Raw genomic sequence first — 8,643 nt, forward strand, 5'->3', positions numbered from 1 at the left:
AAGGATGGCTGACCTTATTAGGAGAGCTTTAAACCAAGAATGACAGAGGAGGGAGAGAGTGAGGGAGGGACAGACAGGTTTGCTGAGCAAAGGGCTCGGCGTGGCGTGATGGGAAGGGATCACAAGATCAACAAAATGGGTTTTAAGTGGGGTCACCTCCGGCGCTGACATTTAAGCAAGGAAGTGCCTACAAGGCACCATTATGGAGAAATCCCCAAATCCTTTCTAGGAAGTTGCCAGGCTGGGGTCCCTCTGAAGTGTCTGTACGCTAACGCACTCAGAATGTGGATGAGTTGGAGATCTGTGTGCAGTCGCTGGGCTGCAACCTTACCGGGATCATGGAGATGTGGTGGGGTGGCTCCCGTGACTGGAGTGCTGCCAAGAAGGGCTACAGGGTCTTTAGGAAGGACAGGATTGGGAAGAGGAGGAGGGGGAGTTGCTCTTTATGTGAGAGAGCAGCTGGAGTGCGTGGAGCTCGAGCCTGGGGGTGGATGAGATCAGTTAATGGGTTAGGATTGAAGCGAGGACAGGTAAAGGTGACATTATAATGGATGGCTGCTGTAGCTCAACTGACCAGGAAGAACAAAAGGATCAGGCTCTCTATGGACAGATGGGAGCAGCCTCAAGTTTGCAGGCCATGGTCCTCACGGGGGGCTTCAACCGCCCCGATATCTGATGGGGGAATAATACGTCAGGATAGAAGCAATCCAGGAGGTCCCTGGAATGTAATGATGATAAACTTCCTCCTCCAAGTGATAGAGGAGACGCGTCCTGCCAGACCTCATGCCACCAGGGAGAGGCTTGCTGGGGATGTGAAGGTCCGAGGCAGCCATAGCTGCAGTGACCATGAGGTGGTGGAGTTCAGGATCCTGAGAGTAGGGAAGAGGGTGAAAAGCAAGCTGGTGAAAGGCAATGGGCACAAGAAGTTGCCTCCGAACACCAGGAAATACTTTTTACTGTGTGGGTGACCAAGCACTGGCCACTGGTTGTGGAGTCTCCATCCTTGGAGACACTCAAAAGCCGCCCGGACGTGGTCCTGGGCAACTTGGCTCCAGGTGGCCCTGCTTGAGCAGGGGGATCGGACAAGATGACCTTCTGAGGTCCCTTCCAACCTCAACCATGCTGTGATTCTTCCTGGAGGTGATGTTGCTGTACTAGTTGACACATACCATAATGTTTCTGTAATCAAGTTTGTCAGCTCTTCAAACTTGAAATGATTATACATCCATATATATATACGTATAAAAAAGGAAAGGGAAGGCGTGTGTCCTTTTTCCTTTTGGTATCTTTCAGTAATGCCTTCAGTAGTGGTTCTTTGCCACGAAAGACTACGGGGACAAACGTGCTTCTTGTGGAATTACACTTCTCGTGTTTGTGGGGAAAGGAGGAAGTATTTAAAGAAATTCTTATCGCTTTATCTAACTGCACCCAGCAAACAACTATTTTTGAAGTCTGCTGTGTTTAAGAATATTTAACAGCAAAAGCTGCTACCTTGAGCTTAACGTAGACTTGCTTTAAGATACAGAGAAGGCTGCCTTCTTCAGAGCTGGTGTTTGAAATGGAAAACATTTTGGGCAAATATAAAATATTCAAAATAGTTACTAAATTCACCGAAAATATGAAAACGCCCTATTTTTACAGCTCAAAGTTCCTCATTTCTCATCTTAAACAGAGTAAGATGCAGTTGCAATACGGCGCAATATAACTACACCTCTTGTGTAAAAATCAGAAAACTTGTTCTGTAAGCGGTGACATGGGTAAACGCTATAAAATAAGGGGGGTGGGGAATGACGAATAAAAGATTGTTGCCATCTACTTATCAAAATGGAAAGAGAGCACAGTTTGCACTTGAAAATAAGTTTTGTGGTGATAGTTCATAAAAGAAGCAAGGGTACAGTTAACTCCCTCGCAGAGGTGAGAAGGCGGGTCACTGAAATAGAGTGTGAATTAACCTGTGTCTCAGCATCTGGCAATAAACTCAGATTTTTTTTTTCCTCTCTGTGTTCCCAGTCCCAACTTTGCCCGGAGAAATGAGATGCGATACCTGTTTCTAAAAGTTGCACTGGAAAGTAATTTTCTCTCAAGTTAGGATTTAGCAATCTATTTACTAGTAGCAAATTCTTTTTAATAAGGATGAATCATGCTTCCCAGTTAAATGGTTGAGGTATTTCCACTAATTGTTTGTACCCAAATGTTTTCTTTGGATGTTATCATTTGGACACCCTATAACTCTGAGGCCAAAATTTTGCATTGACTAATGTATGTTTGCTGAATCCTTTTGAGATGATACCGTGGCAGCAAGATACAAAGTCTTCCTTCCACAAATCAATAGAACTGACAGGGCACATGATGTATGTTGCATATAGAGTAGTCAAGTGGTTATTTTTACAATACTGGAACTGTTGATGTCGCTTCAGGGATAAATGAAGTGAGGTAGTACTATTCCAAGGAGCTTAAAATCCTGATTGGATACTGTAAAGCTAAAAATAACTGTCAAGAATTGCCTGCAAAGCTCCTCTTCTGCAAAAGAATCATGCCAGGGTACAGTAACATAGATGCTCTGCAAAAAGAAACTTTGTGATGTGCATTGGGTCCCTTAAATCCCATTAAGAGCAGTTCTACCCCCAGGCCTGAAAACAAAGTGTTCCGAGATGGCAGGACATGCTATTCGGGTGCAAATGTTCATGAGAATACAGACTGCCATGAGTATTCACACTGTTCTTTCCCTTCTGCAGGCTTTCTTGGGAATGCACTGCCGTACATACAGCTGGGTGCAAAAACATTTCTTAACTTTATCTGAGTTCTTAGATTATTTCTGTAGTACTTGCTCATCTTTGTTACCAGTTTGTGTTGAGGTTGCTTTGTATACTGATAACCAATTAAGCTCGTGTCTGAGATAAGGTTTCACAAAGGTCCACAAGTGAATCGGCGAAACACAGATTCTCGCGTGTCGCTCAATCCAGGCTTTAAAGCCCGGGGATTCAGACCCACCGAGATACCTCGTGTTCAGAGCCAACGTTGGTTTTGGAAATGGGGTTAACTGTTAACCCTTGCTTTAGTGAGGGGACCTAGCTGCATAAATACGTCCAAAATTATGCCACTAAGGTATTTGCAGGAAGCCTGTGGGAGAAGATTTAGAACAAATCTAAGTGCTTCCTCACTGTTTCTTCCTTTGCTTAGTTCCACAATAAAATACTTTTCAGTTTATTGACATCTTGCGTATGGATTTCCAGACAAAACCTCGGAGGGTGAAGGAGAGCTCTCAGATGTACAGCAACAGACCTTTGCTTTTCTTGAGTGCTTCGCGTAAACTCTGTGTGGGGGCAAATCCTGGTGGCTTGAATGTTGAATTTCTGCATGTTGAGCATTTGCATGTTGAATACTTGCAAGAACAAAGAGTTTAGGACCTAGTCCTTCCTGAACTGGCTTGTACGAGAGCCCTTCTTTTTATTTTTTTTTCCCCCATCCAGACATTTTAGCTTTTCCTAGCCCCTCTTCTAGCCCTGTGTTGGACCTAAGGAAGCCCACCTGATATGGCTGCCAAGGTGAGTCAGCAGAGAGCTCTTTATCCCCACGTGGTCTGAACGTCTGACACTTCCAGGGAAGAGGAATAGTAGCTTAGGCTCTGGATTTTCCTTTACTGCAGTCAGGAGAGGTGGGCTGGGGATTAAACGAGATCGAAAGAACATTCTCATGAGGAGTCATCTGCTAAAATGCCAGAAATTCAGTGTGAAGAGAAGTACATAAATAAAACTAAGGTCACTTTTTCCTGATGTCAGGACATGTCAAGAAAAAAAATTATATTTTTGTGTTTATGTATTCAGGTTGCATTGTGCCTACAGTCTAATTCAAGATAATACAGGGAGAGCAAAAATAGAAGCCAAGTCACATCCATGGAAAACTCTGGCACGTTTAGCAGACAAGACAGTTTCTAGCTTCAAGAAGCATGAAGACTTGAGTCATATTTCTTGGATGCGCTCATCATATTGGCAAGCAGTGCATGTTAAAATCCCCATTGTTGAGAAATCTAAATTCCCCTTTGCCTTAAAATATCTGTGCTCGGTATAAGATGGCTTATGACCTCTTCATAAGTGAAAAAGTGCGCTACTGACTAACGATTGCGGTGGTTTGGTGAGGATTTGGTGTGGAAGAAGTGCAGCTCTTGGCCTAAGTAAACTCTGGCAAAATTGAGATAAGCTGGTGGAAGTGGCTTGTTTCGTGCCGGCTGGTAGCATGATCCAGGCGAAGTTATCTTTTCCTCTGTGTAGGATAGAATTTAGTGCTTCCTGCTCCGGAGGGGGGGGGGACACGTCAGGAGAACACATCTCCTGAGTGAGAGGCAGACTGCTTGTACCCTAATGCCTGTCACAACTCCCTCCATCTCTCCATTGTCTGAGGAATCAAGTCGGAGCAGTCTGAATCACTCATGACTAATCTGAAAGTAGTTGTTACAACTCCTGTATTAAGCTCCCCAGGTAGGGGGTGTGAACACGCCTTCAGACATTACAGTAAAGGGAGGGCCATCTAATTATCTTAAGAGTCTGTATTTTGCCAGAGATTTCTTTAGGAGGGGATCGGGCTGCCTATAGCCCGTTTCCTCCCTTCTCATCTAATTCATGATCTTCCCCTGCTCTAACGGCCCATTTTCCCACTAGTATCAAAACGAGTGATAGGCCAGCCATTTATTTGTCACCGGCCGACAATTCCCAAATTCTGGGAAACTTTGTCTACTTCAAAAGCTGTGGTCAACGTAATCCTGTCAGCTAAACCCCCTGCGGGAGGTGCCTGTCGGGCGGCAAAAGAGCTCTGCTGATGCTGCTCGAGTGTTTTCCTCAGCAGCAGTGACAGATGGCCTTTTTGCCTTTCCTCCACGTATTGCTGGAGCTTTTCCTTGCGGAGCCGTGCTGGTTGGGGTAAGGAAGCAAACCGAGCTGCCGGGAGGCTTTGCAGCACGTTGGAAGTTGGGGCTCCTGGAAGAGGAGCCAGAGCTGGAGCAAACAGCGAGGGGGAAAAGCAAAATTCTCTGCATTTGCCATGTTTGCTGCTGTCCCAGTAGGGCGGGAAGGGAAGAATCTGTGACTGACTGGTGGGAAAGCACACCTCTCCCACTCCAGCAGGGCTCTGGTAAAGTTCTGCCCCAAATATTTTGTCCCAGGTCACGCGGAAAGTCTGAATCAGGTGAACCAAGCCGGCTCTACCTGTGAGGAGAGAGAAGGGCTGATATCCCCAGCCAACAGAGCCTGCAAGTGGGAAGAAGCTTCAGGGCTAGCGAGTGTTAACCCGTCAAAAACGTTGCTTGTAGCTGCACTGCTGCTCACTGCGTTCAGGAGGGTGTTACTCTGCTAAAAAAAAAAAAAAAAAAATCTCCAGTTTTACTGAAATAGCTGCGTCCTCGCTAGACGTGCTTTGCAGGATAGCACATTGCTATTCTGGTACCGATAAAGCTGTCCTATTGTGCAGATAGCCTGAACGCTGCTATTCGTTCTCCCCTCTAGAATGGCAGTCTGACTATTTCTGTTCCCTCACCCTTTTTTGTCTTCATCCTCAGAGCCAGGGATGTCGGATCCCTCCTGGGGAAGCGGGCAGATCCCCCAGGTTCGGCTGTCTGCATCCGTCACTCCACAAAGAGCCTCCCACCGAGGGCAGTTGTGGGGGGAAGGTAGACTGTGACCCCGCGTAGCAATGAACTGCTCAGCCTTCCTTTATTATTTAGTACCTCATCGTTGCTTTCAGGACTGCTCTGCAAGAAAGTAAGTTCCCTTTTAGGGCCATCCCTGTTTCTGCCCTTTGTTTCTCTTCCTTCCTTATTTTCCTGTCTCTGAACGTAGCGTGATTTATGGCAGTGCAAACCCTGTTGCATTGACATAGAAGGATCTGCAGCTTCTGGTGGTAGCCTGACTGGGGAATAGCTCGGTGGCTTGCACTCCTCCTGGAGCCTGGAATCGTTTTTTTTGCGCTGAAGTTATGCCGCAGCGGTTACTGCCGAGCTCCTCTCTCGTTCTGCATCATCTTGTCTTCGTGCAGAGTTGTGCTGGCCCGCAGCCAGGCTCCCCTTCCTTGTGTCCGTGTGCTCCTCATCTAACACATTCTGGTTCACTCCATGCCCCACCTAGTCACGGTGCTTTCCCCTGGTCCTGGTTTCCTTATCCCCCCGAGGAGAGGAATAAGCACAAGTCCTGATTTCTCACCAAAACTGCTTTGACCATAGACGAAGATACTAACCAGCATTGCAAGGATTGAGCAGAGCTACAAGCAGGACGGCACCTTCAGAAGAAGAGGCAGGAGGAGCCAAAGGTGGCCTGCAAGAATGCTGAAAACAAAACCCTGCTCCTGCTCAGTATGGGCTTCCCTTCCCTGTGCTATACCCGTGTTCCCAGTCACGTCAGGTTAAAACAAGGACAGCTTGCTCCAGAAACACGGTTACGCAATTTCAGGCATGCCGTGGCTGCCTTACGGAGCACATGATGTATTCTGAGCCCATGAAGAGCGCATTTAGGCAACAGCATAAATCAGTAATCAATACAAATTCCAGACACGGTTTCTGTTCGGTATATCTCATCAAGGCCTTTTGTTGTTGTTTTAATCAGGAGAACTTCAGCAAGGCGTTTTTATTTTCGATTTGTACGAGTTTGAAAAAGGTGCCTCTTATCAGCAACCTTTATCTGTGCTCTCTCCCAGTCTGTTACCAAAACTCAAACTGCAGCGATATACAAAGTCCTGAAAGCAGTTCCTGACACAGCACAATGTTCAGGCACTAACTATTAACTTGGAAATTGCCTAAAATGCATTGCAAGCCAGCATTAATTGCATAATGAACCTGGATGGGGCCACGAGGCAAGGATTGGTCGATGCCAGTGAGAGTCAGTAGCAAACAACGGGCAGCGCGACTGCCTTTTCCCCTTTCCCACGTTGGAAAACCTGGAGTGTCAGGGGGTGCTACTCCCCTGACTAGGGGCAACAGGTATTTGTTGAGTCACTCTTAGCCTGCCGCGTGAAATTGCCTGCAAAAGTGAAAAAGCACTCGTTGGCTTGTTTACGTTGATGGCAGCATGTAAATCGTGCAAAACCCCTTCTGTCAGTGGGGCAGGATCTGGCCGACACTTGCCCACTCATTACACCTTTCGCCCAGAGCATTGGTGGGTCTCGCTCGGGGCATGATGCCTGAAGGTGGCTCAGGGCATCCTGAATTGCTGTGACTCTCCTTTTAACTACCAGTAGCTCTCCGTGTCCTTTTAAATGCCGTGAATATGACATTTGTCTTTATAAATACAGTGTCCGTGATGGATGAAACTGAAAGTCTGCTTAGCCCAGCACGCGGCATCCAACGGGAGCCATAAACGCAGCAGCCAGCAGTGGATTTGTAAGGAAGACCACAGCAGATGGCCGGCATGCGACGATGCCTCCCTGCATGACCTGGAATTATCCAACATTTGTGTAGTGCAAATCACAAAGCCAGTCTCGGCGCAAGACCTGAGGGGCGAAGTGACCCCCTCGACCGGAGAAGGAGCCTGGATGTTGATGGGTTGTCCCGGAGGGAGGTGGTTTGAAACTCTGCAAGCTGTGGAAGAGCTTGGTTACCCATGTCCCGGTCAAAAACGGGGAGTGCAGGGACAAAGTATAAATAAATAAATAGTGCAGGCAACATAGAAGAGACACCACCGCAGTGTTTCCACCCCAAAGCAGTGGTGGTCAGCTATGACCCGTGCAGCTTTCCAGGCACCATTGCTCAGTCTGAGGCCCATTCCCAAGGGAGTCTTTGAAAAAAAGGTATTCAGCAGTGCCAGCAGGAATAACTGTTTCAATCCCCATTCCTGGAAAACAAGTAAGGGCATATAGCACTTGTGCAGTAAGTCCAGGGTCCTTAGGAGAACTTATGAAATATTCCCGTAATTGACTTAAAAGTCCACATTGGCACCAGTAAGGGTGTCCTTCCATAAAATCTCATGAGCTCTCTAGACCATGGAATAGATTTGGCTGCAAAACACTGGGGAAAAAAAAAAAAAAAAAGTATGATCAGCAGTTACGCTGGCTCCGAGGTGAATGAGGAAAGGAAAAAAAATGTCTTTTTTTTTTTTTTTTTTCCTTTTCTAGAAAGAAGCCTAAAGTCCAGTCTGTAGTCTGCTTTTCTGTCACTCAAGAAATAGGCTACAGGGTTTGAGAGGAGTGTGTTTTCCTCCGAAACACTTACAGAGGTGTAATTCAGGGTGGCATGCACAGGTACGATGGCATAATTATATATTTCCCCCTTTTTCATGAACATAAATTACACTACTAATACTTCTTGGCTGGAATATCTGTTTCCACGCTCACAGATGAGAGAAAGAGGCGTGGGGATTATACACTACTAGAAGAATGAAAGTGAAACAACTTTTGTGTTTGGATGGGGTCTGACTGCCTGTCAGGAGTAGAAGTACAATCTGGGAACTGTTTTGCAGAGCTGCGTGTTTCAGACTAATTCTAGGCTGTCAATCCACGGCAGTGTTAGCTTTTGTTATTTTTGGTAATTCCTCTTCTAATGCGTTTTGAGGGAGCAAGGTCCTACAATTGAAGGCGTTTTGCTTTTCAACCTACTGAGAAAGTAAAGTGTTCCTAATTCCAGTTCCAAGAAGCTCAGCTGTACGGTCACATCTTTCCTCTTGAAAA

This window comes from Tyto alba, unplaced genomic scaffold (assembly GCF_018691265.1).
Source record: "Tyto alba isolate M040663 unplaced genomic scaffold, T.alba_DEE_v4.0 Super-Scaffold_45, whole genome shotgun sequence".
NCBI lineage: Eukaryota > Metazoa > Chordata > Aves > Strigiformes > Tytonidae > Tyto > Tyto alba.